Below are 22,954 nucleotides of genomic sequence, written 5' to 3'. Positions count from 1 at the left end.
AACTCATTCGCCTTTCAACAGTCCAGTGTGGCCTGTGCGGAAGCAGAATGGAGACTGGCGTCTGACGGTAGACTACCGAGCCCTGAATGAAGTGACACCACCTATGAGTGCAGCAGTACCAGACATGATGGAGCTACAGTATGAGCTGGAATCCAAAGAGGCCAAATGGTATGCTACCATAGACATTGCTAATGCATTTTTCTCTATTCCCATAGCAGAAGAATGCAGGCCTCAGTTTGCTTTCACCTGGAGAGGAATCCAGTACACTTTCAACAGGCTGCCAATGGGCTGGATCCACAGCTCAAGCATCTGTCATGCAGTGATCCACGATGCTCTGGAGAAAGGCGGTGCTCCAGAACACATCCAGTTCATCGATGATATCATCGTCTGGGGTAAAACTGCTGAGGAAGTCTTCGAGAAAGGTAACAAAATCATTGACATTCTTCTGAATGCAGGTTTTGCCATCAAGCGAGACAAGGTGAAAGGACCTACCACAGAGATTCAGTTTCTGGGAGAGCGCTGGCAGGATGGACGTCGACACATTCCAGTGGATGTGGTAAATAGAGTCTCCACCATGGCAAGTCCCACAAACAAGCAAGAGACCCTACGTTTCTTAGGGATAGTGGGATTTTGGAGACTGCACATTCCTGGATACAGTCAGATTGTGAAACCTCTGTATGATGTGACTCGAAAGAGAAACCATTTCCACTGGGGACCTGAACAACAAGCAGCCTTTGACCAGATAAAGCAAGAGGTGATTCAAGCAATGGGTCTGGGACCCGTCCGAGATGGTCCAGACATTAAGAACATTTTGTACACGGCTGCAAGTGACAATGGTCCAACCTGGTGCTTGTGGCAAAAAGCTCCAGGTGAGACACGTGGACGACCTCTTGGTTTCTGGAGTCGAGGTTACAGAGGTTCAGAGGCTAACTATACTCCAACAGAGAAAGAAATTTTAGCTGCCTATGAAGGAGTGAAAGCATCTTCTGAAGTGATTGGAACTGAATCACAACTTCTCTTAGCTCCCAGATTACCACTTTTGAATTGGATGTTCAAAGGCAAAGGCTCCACACCACATCATGCCACAGACTCAACATGGTCTAAGTGGATGGCTCTGATAACACAGAGAGCTCGAATGGGAAATCTTGAAAGACCTGGTCTAGTGGAGGTGATCTCAAGTTGGCCTGAAGGTATCAACTGTGCTAAACCTCCAGAGGAGAAAGTAACTCGTGCTGAGGAAGCTCCTCCTTACAATGACCTCTCTGATGACGAAAAGAAATATGCTTTGTTCACAGACGGTTCCTGTCGTCTTGTCGGAAACAAGCAAAGGTGGAAGTCTGCAGTGTGGAGTCCAACACACCGAGTTGCAGAGGCGAAAGATGGAGAAGGAGAATCCAGTCAGTTCGCAGAGGTAAAAGCTGTCCAGCTAGCTCTCGACGTAGCTGAACGTGAGAGATGGCCAAAGCTTTATCTCTGCACCGACTCATGGATGGTAGCCAATGCTCTATGGGTTTGGCTAAAGAACTGGAAGAAGAGTGGTTGGCAGAGAAAAGGAAAACCCATTTGGGCAGCCGACCTATGGCAGGACATTGCTGATCGAATCGAGAGAATTCCAGTGAAAGTGAGACACATCGATGCTCACATTCCTAAGAGCAAAGCTACTGAGGAACAGCAACACAACCATCAGGCAGATCTAGCTGCAAGAGTTTCTCAAGTAGACATGGACTCTAATCTTGATCTCGACTGGAAACACCGAGGTGAGATATTCTTAGCTCGGTGGGCTCACGATTCGTCAGGACATCAAGGCAGAGATGCGACATACCAATGGGCTCGTGACAGATCCATAGACATTTCCATGGATGCTATCACACAAGTCATCCATGACTGTGACATTTGTGCTGCTATTAAGCAGGCAAAACGACTTAAGCCCTTGTGGTATGGTGACAGATGGTCCAAGTACAAGTATGGTGAAGCTTGGCAGATTGACTACATCACTCTACCACATTCTCGTTCTGGTAAGCAATACGTGCTTACTATGGTAGAGGCAAACACTGGATGGTTGGAAACTTATCCAGTTCCACATGCAACTGCACGCAACACCATTCTCGGTCTGGAGAGACAGATCCTGTGGAGACACGGAACTCCGGAGAGGATCGAGTCAGACAACGGAACTCATTTGAAGAACAACCTTGTAAAGAGCTGGGCAAAAGAGCACGGTATTGAGTGGATATTCCACATTCCCTACTATGCACCAGCTTCAGGGAAGACTGAACGCTACAACGGTTTGTTGAAGACCACTCTTAAAGCCATGGGGGGTGGATCTTTGAAAAACCGGGAAAAACATTTAGCACAAGCAACCTGGCTGGTAAATAGTAGAGGTTCAGTGAACCGAGCTGGACCTGCACATTCAGATTTGCTACGGAAAGTAGAAGGTGATAGAGTTCCTGTTGTTAGAGAAAAGAATCTGTTAGGTAAAACTGTTTGGGTATTTTCACCCTCAGGAGAGGCTAAACCTGTCCGAGGGGTGGTTTCAGCTGAAGGTCCGGGTCACACTTATTGGGTAATGCAAGAGAATGGTGAAATTCAGTGTATTCCACAAAGAAATTTAACTTTAGCTGAAAGAGGTTAATTTCAAACTGTTGTACAGCTACATTGCGTCCAAAGGAAGAATCAACGAGGAATCTACGGTGCACGAACCCTGAGATCCCTGAGAGCCCTGAGTCAACTAAGAGACCCTGAGAATCCCCGTTTCCCTTTTCTTCGCTTCGTCGGTGAAGAAATGAACTGTTTTCCATTTTTCTCATTTTCTGATTTTCTTGGACTTTTGAATCATCTACATCTGAGCATAGCCGGAATGGACTATGAACTTTACTCACGAACTGTAAATATCGTTTTGGATTGGATGGACAGTGTGAACAGCCAATGAAATTGTTTAGAAGGGGTGGACTGTGGCCGGTTGACGCTGCCCCCTTAAGAAAGGGAATATGGTGGACGGAAGTTGGTAAACGGAAGGAATAGTCTAAACTAATTTCATTGGAAGAGTGGGAGGAAGCACCTTCTGAACTGGGAGTGAACTGGACATTTCCAGGACTTTTCTATCAGTCTTGCTTCCGCCTTTCCACGGTGCAGCAGCTCTCTGTCTCTGTGCTGGGCTTTCTGCCAAGGCCTCGGCCTTGAAGTCCAGATACCAGGCCTGTATTAACTCCTTTCCAATTAACACAAACTGCTTCTAACATTTTTTTTTTCCTCTCTTTTCTCTCTCTTTCTATCCCACTCTGGGAAGGGGGGGGGAGAGAGGGGAGAGCGGAGGTGGGGAACCCCCTCTCTGCCGAGGGGGGTTACTCTCATTTCTGTGTTACTCTGTTGTATATCTTTGTATATATTGTAGATATTGTAAATTTGTAAACATTCCCCTGCATACCTTACATTGCTTTGTAAATATAGCTCCACTGCTTTGCTAATTCAGCTTGTGATGTTTTTTTTCCTTTCCCTTCAATTTTTTTTTCCCTTTTACCTTACAAGGGGGAAGGGAGGAGGCTTCTCGGCCTTACCCTTCCAAACCCACCACAATTGTGGACAGAAGGGACACTTTAGGCAAAAAGCATGACTTGGGAGAAGATGACTGTCCTAGAAGCCTGTAAGAAACACTGATTGCCAGATACTTTTGTGTACTTTAGGAACTGCTGCTGTAAGTTGTATGCACTGACATCCAGCAATATGGAGTGGAGAAGAGACAGTGGCATCTGTTACAAGCACCTCGAGTTTTAGGCTCAAAAACATCAATGTAGCTCAAAATTGCTGCTATCACCTCCTATGGAAGTCTCCATGCCTTCAGCGAATCCTACATTTGACCTGGAGGCTGCCTGGAAGGGCAGCTGGTGTGAATTCGGTGGCTTTCTTCCCACCCCCCTTTTCCCCCCCCTCTCTTTGTCCCTATGGTGCCTTTGCTAGCCAGCCACCTCCCCCCCCTCATTTCTCCCCCCCCCCCCTTCTGATAACCTCTCTAGTCTATGAAAGTTGTGTTCTGATTTAAAGCAACAATGATTATTTCATTATTTCATTATTTCTGATTGTGATGTGTTTTAGAGATTTTTTTTTTCTGTTTTCAATAGTTGTTTTACCTGTAAGCATAATGAATAGTAAGTATTTAGTATTTATAAGTATTAAGTAATTAGTGATTGTACTAAGGTATAAGCATTTAGTAATGAGCTCAAACTTTCGTTTTTCTGTGAGTTCAAATTTTAACTTTTGGTTCAAACCTTTTTTTTTTTTTTCGTGCCATGGCATTTTGAAAGAGCTCTAACTTTTTATTAGTTTCTTTTTAGACATTGATTTGATAATTTAATTTTAACATAGTTCTTTCAGTTCTTTAGAGATTTTTGGTGTTAGCATAAGAGTTTGATATAGGGATATTATAGAATGAGATTTTTTTTTTGTTTGTATTCAAAATCGTTTTAAGAGAGGGATTATATATTAAAACAAAAAGGATGCATATTTTATAACTAAGGTTTTAGTAATGCCAGCAAAAAATAGCTAACCCATGTCAACACCCGGGAACATCACTTCTGCAACGCAGTACCGCAATCATCTCAACAAACAACAGCACAAGAATCACAAGGATGGGACAAATAGCATTTCACATGAAGCTGAAAATCAGCAGACCTACCTAACACAGGTCACAATGTCTGTTACGATAATCTGAGATCAAAAGCATCAATCGGGAGAATGTACCATAAAGCTATGTGTATTAGGACTGAATATCACAATTGCTTAATTGTTGTGTGGTTAGAGAATATGTTGTCATGGACTTGTATGTTAACTCACCAGTTTGTATTAATTTTAAATAGTTAGTCTGATTATAACACAAAATACATTTGCATTTTAGGTTATAAAAAACAAGGGAGAATTCAGGTGTTACATCCCCCCCAAAAAAATGGCTAAAGTATACTACATTCTCAAACTTTCATTTCATGTGCGGTTTCAAGCGTGATTTAACAAAGTTTATGGAGGATATAAGAATTCTGGAAGTTTTAGCTAGGAGAAATTTGAAAGAAGAACAAACAACATTAGGCCAAAGATAGTATCTATAGGACTCGGTGCCTTAGCAAAAGCAAAGTATCAAAAGAGCAGCATTGTTAGGATGAGTAAGGATGGATTGTTAGGTTACGGTCAATTTTATACCGGGCAGAACCGTGAATAGTCAAGATGTCACCTTTGACCCGGCAAAGAAGCCTTTTCACTTTTGCTGTTTACGTGCAAGATTTTTCTTTACTTATGGAGATGGAGCCTGGCCAGCTTTATCTTTATAGATCAAGGAGAATCTTGCTAACATAAAACAACTTAGGATTTTTGAGCGTCTTAGACAAGAGAAGATGTAACATACCTTTAAAGCATATTGTAAAAGACAGTGGTGAGGATAGGGTTTGCTGTGTTTGTAGATCATTGTGTCTTGATCCTTGTGTATGACGTATTTGGGCCTGATGAAGTCATCTCTGTTGGTAAGAGGAGTGAAGTGTGAAAACTTGAACTAGTAAGATCTAAGTCGTTGACAGATTAAGCAGTTAACAAAGAAGTAAGTTCTTTGAAGTAAGGGAGTAAGTAGGATGAAACTTTGAAAAAAGCAGCTGTTCTGTTGGGTTAGGGTGGGGGGGTTGGGGTTAGGGTTGGGGTTAACGGTTAGGGGGTTAGGGTTAGGGGGTTAGGCTTAGGGGTTAGGGAGTTAGGGTGGGGGGTTAGGGGCAGGGCTTGGGGGTGGGGTTAGTACCCGAGGGTTAGGGGTTAGGGTTTAGGGGGTTAGGGGGTTGGGGTTAGGACCAGTGCTCCCAGTCCCCCCTCCCCACCCCCCCAGGGGCTCCCATTCCCCCCCAGTCCCCCTCCCAGCACTCCCAGTCCCCCTGATCCCCCTCCCAGCCCATCCCTGTACCTCCCAGCGGCTCCCAGTGCCTCGAACTGGTGCTGGTGAATGAGGGGGGCGGGGGGCAGGAAGGGGAGGGGCCAGGAGCTAGGGGGCAGGGCCAGGAGCTAGGGGGCGGGGATCCGTGGGGCAGGGTCCCCGTGGGGTGGGGCAGGGGTGCAGCCCCTGGGGTTCTCCCATTGGCTCGCTGGCTGCAGCGGACCCCTGAGGACCCCAGCGAGGGGAGGGGCAGGGGGATGGTTTTTGGGGGGGGGGGCGCGGGGGAGGGTCAAAAGGGTTTGAGGGGGTCCAGGAGGGGCTCCTAAGGGTTGGGGAGGGGTCCCAGGAGGGTCTGAAGGGGATCCCAGAAGGGCAGAAAAAGGTGGGATGGGAATTGGGGGGAGGGGCTGGGTCTGGGGGGGGCTCTGGGAGGTCCGTAAGGGTCTGCAGGGGTCCGCCAGACTCCGTGGGGGTCCCCAGGGGTCTGGAATGGTCCTTAAGAGTCCATAGGGGTCCGCGGGGGTCTCTTACGGGCCCCTGCAGACCCTTGGGGACCCCCACATATCCCTCCAGACCCTAGGGGACCCCTGCAGACCCCCCCAGAACCCTGCGGACAGCCAAGGACCCTGACAGACCCTTGGGGACCCCTCAGGACCCCCACGGTCCTTTAGGGACCCCCAAAAGGGAGAGGGCAGAGGGGGGGAGGTGGGATGGGCACTGCTCCCGGGGATGCCGGCGCCGGGGTCCCGGGGGGCGTGAAAGGGGAATTGGGGGGGGCCCTCTGGAGGGTCCCAAAGGAGCTGGGGAGGGGCTGTGAGGGTTAGGGGTCTCTGGGGTTTGAGGTTTTGGGGTCCTGCAGGATTCGGGGAGGTCTCACTGTGGTTTTCGGCGTCCCTGCAGCCCCGGGACCCCCCCCGGGACCCCTCTCTCCCCCTGGGCCCCCCCCAGCCACATCGCGAGCGGTTAGCAGCGCAGCTGTGCCGCCGCCCGGTGGCTCAGTGCTGTCCCCGCGCGTCACGGTCGGCACTGCAGATGGGCAGCGGCGAGTGCTGCCTCCAGGAGGCCGAGGGCTGAGCCGCGCCGGGGGGGCTCTGCGCTCCTAGCAGCGACAGCTTCCCCCAGAGGAGCTCTGAGGCCAGCTCCAAGGTTCGGTTTGGGTTCTCCTGGGGATCTCAGACCCCACTGCTCTGATTTCACAGCTGTGTTTCCTTCCCTGCCTAGGGGACAGGATGCCCTCACTCCTGGAGAGAGAGAGGCACAGCCTGAGAGGCCTGGAGCTGTGTGGGCTGTAGATGCTCTTCACCAGCTGGGAGCCATCCCCCCAGGAGTCTTCCACCAGAGAGCCTTCTGCGGGGTGCCACGGTAAGCAGGGTGCAGGTGAAGGGGTCCAGAGCAGGGCAGCAGGGCTGGGCAGGGGGCTGGGGCACAGAGTCCTGTGAGGAGAGGCTGAGGGAGCTGGGGTTGCTTAGCCAGGAGAAGAGGAGGCTCAGGGGAGACCTTCTTGCTCTCTACACCTACCTGAAGGGAGGCCGTAGCCAGGTGGGGGTTGGGCTCTCCTCCCAGGCACCCAGCACCAGAACAAGAGGACACAGCCTCAAGCTGTGCCAGGGGAGGTTTAGGCTGGAGGTGAGGAGGAAGTTCTTCCCAGCAAGAGAGGTTGGCCCTGGGGATGTGCTGCCCAGGGGGGTGTGGTGGAGTCTCCCTCCCTGGAGATGTCCAGGAGGGGCCTGGGTGGGGCCCTTGGTGCCATGGTCGAGTTGATCAGATGGGGCTGGGTGGGAGGTTGGACTCGAGGACCTCTGAGGCCTTTTCCAACCTCATTAATTCTCTTCCCATCCTATTTCATCTTCCCCTGGGTGGGAGGGTGGACCTGACGCTCCCCGAGGCCCGTCCCAGCCTGGTTCGTGCTGCTTCTGCGTGTTCAGGACAGGGATTCCCTGCTCAGTCTCTCTGCTCAGGGATTCCTCCTCTTCAGAGGTGTGAGAGAGGCTTCCCAGCCAGCCTGAACTATTTCCCCCTCTGCATTTGCCCCCCTGAACAGAAGCACAGGGGGGGAGATGCAGTCCTGTCCTGGCTGTTCTCGCCGGCATTGTGCTTCTCCCTGCCCACCCTGCCCCTTCCTGGGGGCTGCCTGCTCAGAGCTGACAGGTGAGGGGAAGCAGTTCCAGATCTGCCTCACAGCTGTTCCCTCCTTCCCTTCTTTCTGGAGGGAGGCAGTGAGGGGGAGGAGAGGCTCTGCAGATGAGGCACAGCAGCAGCAGAGGGCTATGGAGGGAGGAGAGCAGACTCCAGGGGCCTCCAGGTCAGAGCCGTGCGGTTAGCATCACAGCTCCTGCTCCACCACCACCACTTCTGCCCCCAGCCCAGCACCAGGGGCAAGGCCCTCACCAGCCAGGACACCACCCAGAGGAGCTCAGCCCCAGCAGGAAGCCCCAGCCAGCACCCCTGGATGGGATTGGGGCGGTCATCACCCCTGGCCCTGACAGCCAGGGGGCTGCCAGGACCCCAACCTTCTGTCACCACCACCATCACCCAGCATGCACCAGAGACACTCACCAGGGATGCAAGGAGGATCCTCAGCCCAGGCAGGCTCATCCTAGGGGAGCTGCTCTTCCTGGGGGAGGAGATTAAATAGGGGAGTGGGTGGGAGGGGCCAGGTGGCCACACCTGGGGTGGGAGGAGACTCCAGCTGAGCCCAGGTGCCGATGGTTTGAGGGGATGAAGAGGGGAAGTGGGGCAGGTGAGGGACTTCAAGGGTGTCAGGGAGTGACAGGGCTGGGGGGCATGGAACAAAACCCAGAAGGGGGGAGGTTCCGACTGGATGCCAGGAGGAAGCTCTTCCCCATCAGGGTGGTGAGGCTCTGGCACAGGTTGCCCAGGGAGGTGGTGGTAGCCTCACCCATGGGCGATTTGGAGGCCAGGCTGGAGGTGGCTCTGGGCAGCCCGATCCAGGGTGAGGCATCCCTGCCCATGGCAGGGGGGTTGGAACTGGCCGATCCCTGAGGCCCCCTCCCCTCCCCTCCCTTCCCCTCTTCTCCTCTCCCTTCCCCTTTCCTTCTCAGAGCCCAGGCCTGGATGCCTGGCAGGCTGCTGAGCAGCCCTGATGCCTGCAAGCCGCCGTCCGCTCCGGGGGGAAAGAGACGCTCTCGCTCTCCCTGGCCAAGGCTGGTTCTCTTTCTGGCTCACACAAGGACTCCACAGGTCAGGTGATGAGGTGAGATGGATCTGAGACACGTCGTGGAGCCACTTGTGTAAGCATCTTGAGTCTTGCCGAGAGGTTGTTGCTTGTTCCTGCAGAGAAAGGAGTGCTGGGTGTGTTGCGGTGCATCTTCCATCCAGCTGTGCTCTACAGTCTCTCTGGGACCGAGCGCCGGCTCTGTGCAGTGCCTCCGGGGGAGGGGTGAAGGGCACTGGGAGCGTAGGAAAGCAGAAAGGGTCCCAGGAGGGTTTCAGGACAAGGGAGAACAACAGGCTGCTGATACTGGAAGGATGGCCTGGTGATAAAAAAGAGCGGACTGCAGTACACAGCCTGAAGCGTGAGGCAGGGGGACGCTTGCCTCCCTGCTGGAGAAGATCAACCTGATACGGGATGAAGATAACGATGGAGCAAACTCAGAGAGCAGCAGTGGTGCAGGAGTGCCAGGGAAGTGCTCGGGCTGCTGGATTTCCCCTCTGTAAACTGCCTGTTCTGTACCAATAAATGATTCCTGCTGCAGCAATAAATGATTCCTGCTGCACCAGTAAATGATTCCTGCTGCACCAGTAAGTGATTCCTGCTGCACCAATAAGTGATTCCTGCTGCAGCAATAAATGATTCCTGCTGCACCAATAAATGATTCCTGCTGCACCAATAAATGATTCTTGCTGCACCAGTAAGTGATTCCTGCTGCACCAATAAATGATTCCTGCTGCACCAATAAATGATTCCTGCTGCACCAGTAAGTGATTCCTGCTGCACCAATAAATGATTCCTGCTGCACCAGTAAATGATTCCTGCTGCACCAATAAATGATTCCTGCTGCACCAATAAATGATTCCTGCTGCACCAGTAAGTGATTCCTGCTGCACCAATAAATGATTCCTGCTGCACCAGTAAATGATTCCTGCTGCACCAATAAATGATTCCTGCTGCACCAATAAATGATTCCTGCTGCACCAGTAAGTGATTCCTGCTGCACCAGTAAGTGATTCCTGCTGCACCAGTAAGTGATTCCTGCTGCACCAATAAGTGATTCCTGCTGCAGCAATAAATGATTCCTGCTGCACCAATAAATGATTCCTGCTGCACCAGTAAATGATTCCTGCTGCACCAGTAAGTGATTCCTGCTGCACCAATAAGTGATTCCTGCTGCACCAATAAATGATTCTTGCTGCACCAATAAATGATTCCTGTTGCAGCAATAAATGATTCCTGCTGCACCAATAAATGATTCCTGCTGCACTAGTAAGTGATTCTTGTTGCACCAATAAATGATTCCTGCTGCACCAGTAAATGATTCCTGCTGCACCAGTAAGTGATTCCTGCTGCACCAATAAATGATTCCTGCTGCACCAGTGGGGTCCCTGCATGCATTCCCACACGGGAGTCTCCTGTGCCTAGCAGGAGAAAACTCTGCTCTCTTTCTGCTCCATGTCAGTCTAGGAAGTAGCTTTCGGGGTAGCCTGTGGGGCACCGGAGCACCGCAGCAGGCCGCATGGCTTCAGGAGGATCCAAGGGCGGCTGCGTCTGAGGCACAAAGGCAGCAGCGAGGAACCTGCCTGCGGCCTCCGATGGAGGCCTCGGGTGGAGCATCGCTGCCCAGGGGTCCAACCCAAACTGGGTGTGAGAGACATCGACCTCTGGCACATTCCCCACTGTGGGGCAGCCACCAGCCGGCAGCACGGGGGCTGGAGTAGCTGCAGCTGTTTGTGGGGGACCCTTCCCTGCCCCCCTTCATTGCTGCAGCAGAGCTCCCCTTCGGGGGGAGAGGGGATGTGTACACAATTGACTAGGAAAGGACCGAGCTGCTGGCTGGGCAGTTTGCTTCACATTCTGCCTTTTGGGGGGAGAATCAAAGGGAGCGGGGGGATTCTGGGCGGACATGGGGCAGGGGGATGCTGCAGCAGAGGAGCAGGTGAGGGCTGGGGGCACCCCCCTAAACCGCTGACAAGTCTCGGAGGGGACCACAGAACATTTCACAGCGTCAGTGCCGTGAGAGGCGATGCGGAGCAGACCCTCTCCAGCTGGAGAGGGAGGAGTTGGAGCGACTGCTGTGTCACAAAACTTTGGAAACGACCCCCCGTCTCCCCTCTCTGTTTTAAAGGCTGTGAGAATCGTAATGAAGTCACACAGGGGCTTGAGCTATAAGCACAGCCTGCGGCCGTACCCATCATAAACAGAGGCTTTTACCTGCGCGCGGTGTAGGGTTTCGATTTAAATGCCAAAACATCCCGAACGGGGCCGGGCCGAGCTGCTGCCCACGCCCAGGGCAGTGCTCAGGGCCGCCCCCGCGTGCGTCACGGGCGGCACCGCCGCCGTGCCGCGGCGCGTGCCGCCCCGAGCGCGCTCAGCGCTGCAGCGAACCGCGCTGAACGCTTGAAATGCTGGAAAGTTGTTAGGGGGAGAAGGGAAAAGGGAGAGAGAGCCTGACTCGATCGCTGACATGGGTACAACTCCTGCGCCGCAGCGAGGCTCCAGTCTCGCCAGGGCGATAGCGTCGCGATCGTTGCCATGGGTTCAGCGCATGCGTCGCAGCGAGGGTTGTTCGCGCGCACGGGGCTGGCGGCTTTAAAACGGCGCTCACTGGCCCGCCGGGGCTATCGGGTTCCTGCTCGCTCCGTGCTAGGTGAGTGCCTGCCTCCACAGCTCTCCGGGGCTTTCCTCTGGTAGCTGCAGGACCGCACTCTGGCTTTGCTTGCAGGGGGGGTTCCCGGAGCCGAGCCGGGACCGTTTGGGAGCCGCGACGGGGCAGGGGACTCGCGCACTACCGGCCGGGGCTGGGGCCGGGGCGAGCGGGCGGGCCGGCCGGGGCGAGCGGGCGGGCCGGCCGGGGCGAGCGGGCGGGCCGGGGGCGAGCGAGCGAGCGAGGCGGGCGGGCGGGCCGGGGCGAGCGAGGCGAGCGGGCGGGCGGGCCGGGGCGAGCGAGCGAGCGGGCGGGCGGGCCGGGGCGAGCGAGCGAGCGGGAGGGCCGGGGCGAGCAGCAGTCAGGAAGAGTCAGGAGGGGTCTTCTCCCGGTAACAGTAAGTGCTCTTCTAGCGTGGCACCTGTCGTCTTTGTGTTCCTCCCCGTAACTCCAAATTCCCTTCCTAGTGCTCTCACTGCCTTTCCAAGTCTCCCAGTAACTCCCCCACAGCTCTGCGAGTTAAATGAATGCCAGAGAAAAATGAGATGCCTGTGCAGTGTTTTTCTAGGGTGCAGGGAAACCTACTCGCAGCTTTACAACGTGAGTAACTGAGAGCTAAGCTTTGCTTTTTGCTCCACTCCTTACCGTTTGACTCTTTGCTTTCCACTTGATCGACCAAGCAAGGCTGATGTCACTTCACAGTCGCTACCCCGTTGGTGCCTGCCTGCGAGTGCCAGGACCCTTCCCGGAACCACAGGACAGAAGGAGGGTTTGTCTCTCTCGCGGTGCCCTGAGCAGGAGTCGTACCAACACAGGCTCAGAAAGCTGAAACCATCGAAAGATTTAATTAGAGAGCAACAGGCATTAGAGGTTGGTTGATGGCCAGGGAGAAATGCACCGACTGCAAGCCAATGGGGGCGTAGTAAATCCTGGGGAACAGGGAACACGCTCGGAGACGCAGAGCCACGCAACAGCTCTCACAGAGAGGCGCAGCAAAAACTCAGCTGCGTCCCGAAGGCGCAAACCCTACCAAGAAGGGCGTCCGTGGGTCGGGGCTATCAGAAGCAGGGCAGCCCCTCAGCTGTCTCTGTCTTTCCTACCGCGATGCCACGTGGGGGTGGGCGACTGTGGGGGGGTTACAGACCATTGCAAAAACAGGGCGGAGGGCTTGCCAGCGCCGGGCAAACCAACCCCAGGGGCGGCTGCTGCCAAGAGGCCTGGTCACACCTAGCGGAGCATGTTGGAAACTGGGGACATTCAGCGTATCCCGCAGCAGAATGTGACTCCGGCTGAGAGAGGATGAACTCAGAGGGGGCAACACACATCAATGCATTATAGTCACTGTGCGAATAGTTAGAAGTCGGTCTAACCTCTTTCCCTCCTGGCTTAACACCAGCCTGGCGTCCAGGACTCAACATACGCACTGCACAGCAACCCACAGAGCTCCTGGGTCATCCCACCTGTACTTGTTCCTGCTGTCCCTGCAGCAATGGACTGTTCCTGATTTTTTTTTTTTTCCTCTTTTCCTTTCAAAGTCAGACTGATTCCTGATTCTTCTCCACATCCCTGCCCAGTTCCAGCACCAGAGAGACTGCCCTGAGAGAGAACGAGCCGGGATAACCAGGGACTCGCCTCGAGGAGTCGAATACCACGTGCCAAGAGTGGATAACAGGGCTGTGACAGGGGAGCGGGAGGGGAATGGAGGGGTGGCTTGTGGCGGGGTGAACGCCCATTCTGAAGACAGGGTGGAGGGCTTGCGAGTGTTCTACTAAACTCTCTGCTTCCCAGCTGACTCCAAATTATTTCTTGCTGGATTTGGTCCTTTCCTTTTTTTTTTTTTCCCCCCTCTGTTGGGAGGGAGGAGGGGGGGGAGCAGGAGAGAGATTCTCAGCCTCGACACCATCCAAGCTCTGAGCTCCCAGGTAAGGGTCAAATCGCTGCAGCGACGACACAGCCGAGGAGCGGGCGAGCGAGGGGCGGGGGCAGCCTCTCCCAAACGCTGCCGGCGGACTGCTTGCCCGAACGTTCCCGGAGGGGACGGAAACCCATGACAAAACGTAAGTATTAGCGTGAGGTATTGTAGCGGAGGAAAAGCCATGCTGTTCCTCCAGAGGTTGCAGAGCAGTAGTAACATGTACGCCAAAAGGTTTCCAATGGCCCTGAGCGGCAAATTAAAACCGCACAACACACACAAAGGAGACCCCACTGGTTTTATATTCAGTTGTTTAATTTGAATGGAAAGGCCTCTGAAGAGAGGCCAGCTGAGTCGCTCCCCACGCACCCGGAGGAGATGCCCCCCCTGACCGGTCAGCGTCCCCCCCCACTTCAGGGGGTTTGTGGGCATCTATGGTGGGTGTGGGGGGTATCAAAGAGGAATTCAGGGACATGTGGGAGCCAATGGAGGGTCACCTGGGGGCACTTCAGTTGGATGGTTAGGGTTAGTTGGGGGGGGGGGAGTGGGGGCTGGCTTGCTGGCAGCCTCTGGTGTGTGTGGGGGGTTGGCCAGCTTGGCAGCGGCGGCCTCTGTTATTGGGCGGGGGGGTTGGCTGGCTTGGCGGCGGCAGCAGCATCTGTTGTTGGTTGGGGGGTTGGCCGGCTTGGCAGCGGCGGCTTCTGTTGGGTGGGGGGCGGGATGCGTGGCTGGCTTGGCCACAGCCTTTGTTGTTGGGTGGGGGGTGTTGGCTGGTTTGGTGGCAGCCCATGTTTTTGGGTGTGTGTGGGGGGGTGGCTGGCTTTTTGGCGGCAGCTTCTGTTATTGGGTGGGGTGTGGGGGGTGGGGGCTTGGCCTGGCGGTGGCCTCTGTTATTGGTTGGGGGGGGTGGGATGCGTGGCTGGTTTGGCGGTGGCCTCTGTTATTGGGTGGGGATGGGGGGGTCGCTGGCTTGGCGGCGTCACCCTCCATTTTTTGGGGGGGCTGGGGGGTGGCTGGCTGCAGCAGCTTCTGTTGCTGGGGGGTATGGGGGGATTCGCTGGTGCGGCGGCGGCCTCTGTTTTTTTGGGGGCTTTGGGGGCGCCTGGCTTGGGGGCGGCAGCTTCTCTTGCTGGGGTGGGGGGGTTGACTGGCTTGGCGGCAGCGGCTTATGTGGTTGGTTGGGGAGGGTGGCTGGCTTTTTGGCGGCGGTCTCTGTTGGTGTTGGGTGGGTGGGGGGGTGGCTGGCTTGGTGGTGGCAGTGTCTGTTGTTGTTTGGGGGGTTGGCTGGCATGGCAGTGGCAGCCTCTGTTGGGTGGGGGGTGGGATGTGTGGCTGCCTCGGCAGCGGCCTCTGTTGTGTGTGTGGGGTAGGGGTGTTGGCTGGTTTGGCGGCAGCCCATGTTTTTGGGTGTGGGGGTGTGGCTGGCTTTTTGGCGGTGGCCTCTGTTATTGGGTGGGGGTAGGCTTGGTGGCAGCGCCCTCTGTTTTTTGGGGGGGGTTAGGGGGTGGCCGGCTTGGTGGCGGCAGCTTCTGTTGCAGGGCTGGGGGGTGGCTGGCTTGGCAGCGGCGGCCTCTGTTGTGACTGGGGTGGGTGGGATGCGTGGCTGGCTTGTCAGCCGCCTCTGTGTTTTGGGGGGTGTGGGGTGTGGCCAGCTTGGCGAAGGCAGCTTCTGTTGCTGGGGTGGGATGCGTCGCTGGCTTGGCGGCAGCTTCTGTTGCTGGGGGGCATGGGGTGGTTGCTTGTCTTGGCGGCGGCCTATGTGGCTAGGTGGGGGGGCTGTGGCTGGCTTGGTGGCGGCCTCTGTAGTTTGGGGGGGTTGAGGGGTGGCTGGCGCGGCGGCGGCAGCTTCTGTTGCTGGGGGGCATGAGGGGATTTGCTGGCTTGGCGTCAGCGTCCTCTGTGGTTGGGGGGGGTGGCTGGCTTTTTGGCGGCGGCCTCTGTTGGCGTCGGGTGGGTGGGGGGGTGGCTGGCTTTGCAGCGACGGCCTCTGTTATGGGGTGGTGGGCAGGCTGCCTTGGCGGCGGCAGTGTCTTGTTGGTTGGGGGTTTGGCTGGCTTGGCAGCGGCAGCCTCTGTTGGGCGGGGGGTGGGATGCGTGGCTGCCTTGGCAGCGGCCTCTGTTGTTGGGTGGGGGGTAGGAGTGTTGGCTGGTTTGGTGGCAGCCCATGTGTTTGGGTGTGTGTGGGGTGGCTGGCTTTTTGGCGGCAGCCTCTGTTACTGGGTGGGCTGTGGGGGGGGGCTGGCTTGGCTTGGTGGCTGTGGCCTTTGTGGTTGGGGGGGGGGGCTGGCTTGGCGGCGGTGGCCTGTGTTGGGGGGGGGGGGACTGGCTTGGTGGCAGCGGCCTCTGTTGTGACTGGGGTGGGTGGGATGCGTGGCTGGTTTGGCGGCGGCCTCTGTTATTGGGTGGGGGTTGGGGGGGTGGCTGGCATGGTGGCGGCACCCTCTGTGGTTTGGGGGGGTTGGGGGGTGGCTGGCGCGGCGGCGGCAGCTTCTGTTGCTGGGGGGCATGAGGGGATTTGCTGGCTTGGCAGCAGCGTCCTCTGTGGTTGGGGGGGTGGCTGGCTTTTTGGCGGCGGCCTCTGTTGGCGTTGGGTGGGTGGGGGGGTGGCTGGCTTTGCAGCGACGGCCTCTGTTATGGGGTGGTGGGCAGGCTGCCTTGGCGGTGGCAGCGTCTGTTGTTGGTTGGGGGTTTGGCTGGCTTGGCAGCGGCGGCCTCTGTTGGGTGGGGGGTGGGATGCGTGGCTGCCTTGGCAGCGGCCTCTGTTGTTGGGTGGGGGGTAGGGGTGTTGGCTGGTTTGGTGGCAGCCCATGTTTTTGGGTGTGTGGGGGGTGGCTGGCTTTTTGGCGGTGGCCTCTGTTACTGGGTGGGCCGTGGGGGGGTGCTGGCTTGGCTTGGTGGCGGTGGCCTCTGTTGTGACTGGGGTGGGTGGGTGGGATGCGTGGCTGGTTTGGCGGCGGCCATTGTTATTGGGTGGGAGTTTGGGGGGCAGGCTTGGTGGCAGCGCCCTCTGTTTTTTGGGGGGGTTAGTGGGTGGCCGGCTTGGCGGCGGCAGCTTCTGTTGCTGGGGGGTGTGGGGCAATTTGCTGGCTTGGTGGCAGCGGCCTCTGTTTTTTGGGGGGGTTAGGGGATGGCCGGCTTGGTGGCGGCAGCTTCTGTTGCGGGGCTGGGGGGTGGCTGGCTTGGCAGCAGCGGCCTCTGCTGTGACTGGGGTGGGTGGGATGCGTGGCTGGCTTGTCAGTGGCCTCTGTTTTTTGGGGGGGGTGGGGGGTGGCCAGCTTGGCGACGGCAGCTTCTGTTGCTGGGGGGCATGGGGTGGTTGCTTGTCTTGGCGGCGGCCTGTGTGGCTGGGTGGGGGGGCTGTGTCTGGCTTGGTGGCGGCGGCCTCTGCTGTGACTGGGGTGGGTGGGATGCGTGGCTGGTTTGGTGGCGGCCTCTGTTATTGGGTGGGGGTTGGGGGGGTGGCTGGCGTGGTGGCAGCGCCCTCTGTGGTTTGGGGGGGTTGAGGGGTGGCTGGTGCAGCAGCGGCAGCTTCTGTTGCTGGGGTGGTGTGGGGGTTGGCTGGCTTGGCGGCAGCGGCCTATGTGGTTGGTTGGGGGGGTGGCTGGCTTTTTGGCGGCGGCCTCTGTTGGTTGTGGGTGGGTAGGGGGGGTGGCTGGCTTTTTGGCAGTGGCCTCTGTTACTGGGTGGGCCGTGGGGGGGGGCTGGCTTGGCTTGGCGGCGGCCCCTGTTATTGGGTGGGGGTGTGGGGGAGTGGGGGGGGTGTCTGTCTTGGCGGCGGCGGCCTATGTGGTTGGGTGGGGGGGCTGTGGCTGACTTGGTGGCGGCGGCCTCTGTGTTTTGGGGGGCTTGGGGGCTGCCTGGCTTGGCAGCGTCCGCTTCTGTTGCTGGGGTGGGGGGGTTGGCTGGCTTGGCGGCAGCTTCTGTTGCTGGGGGGCATGAGGGGATTTGCTGGCTTGGCGGCAGCGTCCTCTGTGGTTGGGGGGGGGTGGCTGGCTTTTTGGCGGCAGCCTCTGTTGGTGTTGGGTGGGTGGGGGGGGTGGCTGGCTTTGCAGCGACGGCCTCTGTTATGGGGTGGTGGGCCGGCTGCCTTGGCGGCGGCAGCGTCTGTTGTTGGTTGGGGGTTTGGCTGGCTTGGCAGCCGCGGCCTCTGTTGGGCGGGGGGTGGGATGCGTGGCTGCCTTGGCAGCGGCCTCTGTTGTTGGGTGGGGGGGTAGGAGTGTTGGCTGGTTTGGTGGCAGCCCATGTGTTTGGGTGTGTGTGGGGTGGCTGGCTTTTTGGCGGTGGCCTCTGTTACTGGGTGGGCCGTGGGGGGGTGCTGGCTTGGCTTGGTGGCTGTGCCCTCTGTGGTTGGGGGGGGGGGGGGCTGGCTTGGCGGTGGTGGCCTGTGTTGGGTGTGGGGGGACTGGCTTGGTGGCGGCGGCCTCTGTGACTGGGGTGGGTGGGATGTGTGGCTGGTTTGGCGGCGGCCTCTGTTATTGGGTGGGGGTTGGGGGGGTGGCTGGCGTGGTGGTGGCGCCCTCTGGTTTTTGGTGGGGTTAGTGGATGGCCGGCTTGGCGGCGGCAGCTTCTGTTGCTGGGGGGTGTGGGGCAATTTGCTGGCTTGGTGGCAGCGGCCTCTGTTTTTTGGGGGGGTTAGGGGATGGCCGGCTTGGTGGCGGCAGCTTCTGTTGCTGGGGTGGGATGCGTCACTGGCTTGGCGGCAGCTTCTGTTGCTGGGGGGTATGGGGTGGTTGCTTGTCTTGGCGGCGGCCTATGTGGCTGGGTGGGGGGGCTGTGGCTGGCGCGGCGGCGGCCTCTGTTGTGACTGGGGTGGGTGGGATGCGTGGCTGGTTTGGTGTCAGCATCTGTTATTGGGTGGGGGTTGGGGGGGTGGCTGGCGTGGTGGCGGTGCCCTCTGTGGTTTGGGGGGGTTGAGGGGTGGCTGGTGCGGCAGTGGCAGCTTCTGTTGCTGGGGTGGGGGGGGGTTGGCTGGCTTGGCGGCAGCAGCCTCTGTGGTTGGTTGGGGGGGGTGGCTGGCTTTTTGGCGGTGGCCTCTGTTGGTTGTGGGTGGGTAGGGGGGTGGCTGGCTTTTTGGCAGTGGCCTCTGTTACTGGGTGGGCCGTGGGGTGGGGGCTGGCTTGGCTTGGCGGCGGCCCCTGTTATTGGGTGGTGGAGTGGGGGGGTGTCTGGCTTGGCGGTGGTGGCCTCTGTTATTGGGTGGGAGGGGTGGGATGCGTGGCTGGTTTGGCGGCAGCCTCTGTTATTGGGTGGGGGAGTGGGGGGGTGGCTGTCTTGGCGGCGGCGGCCTATGTGGTTGGGGGTGGTGGCTGGCTTTTTGGCGGTGGCCTCTGTTGGCGTTGGGTGGGTGGGGGGGTGGCTGGCTTGGCAGCAGCGGCCTCTGTTATGGGGTGGTGGGCTGGCTGCCTGGCGGCAGCACCATTTTTTGTTGGTTGGGGGTTTGGCTGGCTTGGCAGCAGCGGCCTCTGTTGGGCGGGGAGTGGGATGCGTGGCTGCCTTGGCAGCGGCCTCTGTTGTTGGGTGGGGGATAGGGGTGGTGGCTGATTTGGCGGCAGCCCATGTTTTTGGGTGTGTGGGGGGTGGCTGGCTTTTTGGCAGCGGCCTCTGTTACTGGGTGGGCCGTGGGGGGGGGCTGGCTTGGCTTGGCGGCGGTGGCCTCTGTGGTTGGGGGGGGGGGCTGGCTTGGCGGCGGTGGCCTCTGTGGTTGGGGGGGGGGCTGGCTTGGCGGCGGTGGCCTGTGTTGGGAGGGGGGGGGACTGGCTTGGTGGCGGCGGCCTCTGTTGTGACTGGGGTGGGTGGGATGCGTGGCTGGTTTGGCGGCGGCCTCTGTTATTGGGTGGGGGTTGGGGGTGGCTGGCTTGGTGGTGGCGCCCTCTGTGGTTTGGGGGGGGTTGGGGGGTGGCCGGCTTGGCGGCGGCAGCTTCTGTTGCTGGGGTGGGGGTTTGGCTGGCTTGGCGGCAGCTTCTGTTGCTGGGGGTGGGGGTGGGGGGGTTGCTTGTCTTGCCGGCGGCCTATGTGTTTGGGTGGGTGGGGGGGCTGGCTTGGCGGCGGCCTCAGTTTGGGGGGCGTGGCTTGGTGGCGGTGGCCTCAGTTGGATCCAACTGAAAGGTCCTTTTGGAGCCCCTCCAGAGCCTCCCCATATACCTCTCTGGGTGCCCGAATTCCCCTTTGATACCCCCAGATCCACCTTAGATGCTAGCAGGCCCCTTAAGAGCGGGGGCAGCACTGACCAGGTAGGGGATTCTCACCCCTGTGTGTGGGGGGAGGCTTCGCTGGGCTCTCCTCAGAGGTTACTTCCATTCAAATTAAAGAGACCAAAACCCAAAGAAACCTCAGGACAAAGAATAAAGGCAAAAGAAACAAAGGATCCCCCCCCCCAACACACACTGAGGAGGGTTCCCCCTCTTTAATTCCTTGAGACCCATTTCGTAGTTCTGTTTTCAAACTGCTTTGCTCTGCTTGCAATCGGCTTCTACCTGCTAGCAGCCTTTGTGTGTAACGGAAGAGACGCAGCGGGGGTGAGTTCAGAGCCTTGTTACCTGGCACTTAGTGCCAGTCCTGACTACCTATATGAACAGGAGAGATTGGCAGTCTTAGGGCGAGTCGGCTCGGCTCTCTGTGAAGCCGGAGGATTTCCTTCCCCCGAACAGACGGCGGCTCCGCCCAGCCGGGCTGTCTCTCACCAGGCGCGCCGGGGCTCGGCTCCCCCGGGCGCCAGCCGGCTCCGCCGAGGTCTGCTCTCAGCTCGTCTTCCTTCAGCTTCCGTGGGTTCCCTTCGTCCGGCTGAGCTCCGCACCAGGTTAGTGCCAGCCTCTGTCGCTGTCCGCGGTTCCCGTGTAGGTGCTCTGAAGGTTCGATACGCCTGAATGTTCTAGGAGGGGATTAAAAGCCCTAAGACTTCACATAAGTCGCTGGTAAGAAAAGGAGGAAAACTATCTGCAGAAACCAGGAAAACGTGCAGCAGACTTCTGGGAAATAGTCCAACCTCCTCTTTCACAGAAGTAAGGTGAGTTTGTGAAACCGCTCGGCTCCAAGACCTTTAGGAGAGATCCCACAGCCGTCCAGGGCTGTAGCGAGCCCTATAGAACTCCGGCAGTTACCCGAGCCGTGGCGTTCGTCTTTTCCCCCAGATCGGTTTCCGAGGACCGCGGCGGGACCCCTCTCCGTCGGGCCGCGGGGCCCGCCGAGGCGCAGGACCTCTCCGGGCGCCCCCTTAGAGGCTTCTCAGGCAGAGCTCTTTTAACTCAGTCAGATCACCCCAGGAAGAGACAAGAGCCTTCAGGCAGGAAAAGGACTGCTGGCAAGGGAAAGGGGTAACGTGTAAGCCCTAAGGGGGCGTCCCACAAGGGAGAAAGGCAAATCGCTGCCACAGGTAAGAGCCCTCGGGGTGGAACCAGGGGGTTCCACTAAGCATTCCAATGGGGGAGACTGCAAAGGTTTTCATATAGCAATTGACCCTCTTCTTTACTATCCATGTAAACAGGAAAGTTTCAGTTTTAGGGTGAGTCGGCATAGCGCTTTCAGCGAAGGAAAAGATTTTTCCTCGCCTCAGCCGGCGGCGACTCAAACTCCCCGCGGCAGCTCACCCGGGGGGCCCCCCGAGACGAGGAGAGGCAAACCGAGGCGAACGGAACCGGACGGAATCGGCGCGGGGCTCCCCGAGGCGAGGCGGAAGGAACCGGCATGTTGGGGGCTTGGCGGGGCTCAGCTCCTCGCTCAGATTCTTCCCGGTTTCCTCGGGCTCCCTTCCAGGTAAGCGCCAGCCTCTGCCGCTCTCGGGGGTTCTTACGTAGCAGCTCGTTTGAAACGCTTGCACGTTCTCGGAGGGGATTAAAATCCCTAAGAGGCCAGCTAACCCTGACACCCCTCTCTTGCAACTTCATAGCTCTGCTGTTTAACTAGGCGCAGCAGTCTGGTATTAATTTGTCTGAAAAGAGGCTTTGAAATGCGCTGCATGGGGTTCTGAAAGACGTAAACTTACAGTGCGTATCTCTAGTACACAACAGCTCTCGGATTTTCCTTTGCGTTGTAGGGTTTTTGAACACTCACCGGTTTCGGCGTCGGGTTGGTTTTTCTCGGAACGGAAAACCTTCCGAGCGGAGGCCGGCGGGGCGCTTCCCACGCGCGGCGGCAAGAGACGCCCCCCCGACCGCTCAGCGTAAGTCCGCCGCTTTCAATCGATTCCCCTTTGGTAGGTACGTTGCCAAAATTGGCTTTGCTCTACGCGCAAATCGCTTTTCCGTTCCGGCATCACTTGCATCTCAGAGAGGAGATCCGGTGGGGGGGGGGGGTAACTTCAGAGCCTCTTTACCGTCGCAATGAATACCATTCCTGAATATCTCTATAGAGAGGAGAGGATTGTAGTTGGATTTATAGTCTCGGGGCGAGTCGCCTCGGCGCTCTCAGGCAAACGAGAGGGTTTTCTTCCCCTAAAAGGGCGGCTCGGCGGCTCGGCGCGGCTCGGCTCGGCGGGGCTCGGCGCGGCTCGGCTCGGCGGGGCTCGGCGCGGCTCGGCGGCTCGGCTCGGCGCGGCTCGGCGCGGCGCGGCTCGGCGCGGCTCGGCTCGGCGGCTCGGCGCGGCTCGGCTCGGCGGCTCGGCGCGGCTCGGCTCGGCGGCTCGGCGCGGCTCGGCTCGGCGGCTCGGCGCGGCTCGGCTCGGCGGCTCGGCGCGGCTCGGCTCGGCGGCTCGGCGCGGCTCGGCTCGGCGGCTCGGCGCGGCTCGGCTCGGCGGCTCGGCGCGGCTCGGCTCGGCGGCTCGGCGCGGCTCGGCTCGGCGGCTCGGCGCGGCTCGGCTCGGCGGCTCGGCGCGGCTCGGCTCGGCGGCTCGGCGCGGCTCGGCTCGGCGGCTCGGCGCGGCTCGGCTCGGCGGCTCGGCGCGGCTCGGCTCGGCGGCTCGGCGCGGCTCGGCTCGGCGGCTCGGCGCGGCTCGGCTCGGCGGCTCGGCGGCTCGGCGGGGCTCGGCTCGGCGGGGCGCGGCTCGGCGGGGCTCGGCTCGGCGGGGCTCGGCTCGGCGCGGCTCGGCTCGGCGGCTCGGCGGCTCGGCGGGGCTCGGCTCGGCGGGGCTCGGCTCGGCGCGGCTCGGCGCGGCTCGGCTCGGCGCGGCTCGGCGCGGCGCGGCTCGGCTCGGCGCGGCTCGGCTCGGCGCGGCGCGGCTCGGCGCGGCTCGGCTCGGCGCGGCTCGGCTCGGCGCGGCTCGGCTCGGCGCGGCTCGGCTCGGCGCGGCTCGGCTCGGCGCGGCTCGGCTCGGCGCGGCTCGGCTCGGCGCGGCTCGGCTCGGCGCGGCTCGGCTCGGCGCGGCTCGGCTCGGCGCGGCTCGGCGGCTGCGAAGTA

The 22,954-nt window shown here is 58.6% G+C and overlaps 2 long non-coding RNA genes across 4 annotated transcripts; both read left to right on the top strand.

Moving 5' to 3' along the window:
• Nucleotides 1-11,612: 11,612 nt before the first annotated feature.
• Nucleotides 11,613-13,376, top strand: LOC137448228 (uncharacterized). 2 transcript variants are annotated; one of them, XR_010989009.1, is made up of 3 exons: nucleotides 11,613-11,718; nucleotides 12,400-12,585; nucleotides 13,251-13,376. It is a non-coding gene; the product is annotated as an uncharacterized lncRNA (long non-coding RNA). The 2 variants fall into 2 exon arrangements; XR_010989008.1 differs by having other exon boundaries at nucleotides 11,629-11,718; nucleotides 12,396-12,585.
• Nucleotides 13,377-20,386: 7,010 nt separating this feature from the next.
• LOC137448227 (uncharacterized) lies at nucleotides 20,387-21,199 on the top strand. 2 transcript variants are annotated; one of them, XR_010989007.1, is made up of 4 exons: nucleotides 20,387-20,423; nucleotides 20,500-20,630; nucleotides 20,755-20,996; nucleotides 21,108-21,199. It is a non-coding gene; the product is annotated as an uncharacterized lncRNA (long non-coding RNA). The 2 variants fall into 2 exon arrangements; XR_010989006.1 differs by having other exon boundaries at nucleotides 20,389-20,630.
• The last annotated feature ends 1,755 nt before the right edge of the window (nucleotides 21,200-22,954 follow it).

Source organism: Melanerpes formicivorus, unplaced genomic scaffold (assembly GCF_026170545.1).
Source record: "Melanerpes formicivorus ecotype bairdi unplaced genomic scaffold, bMelFor1.0.p_v2 SCAF_23, whole genome shotgun sequence".
In the NCBI taxonomy this organism is placed as follows: Eukaryota; Metazoa; Chordata; class Aves; order Piciformes; family Picidae; genus Melanerpes; species Melanerpes formicivorus.
This window is presented reverse-complemented; position numbering and strand designations above follow the sequence as displayed.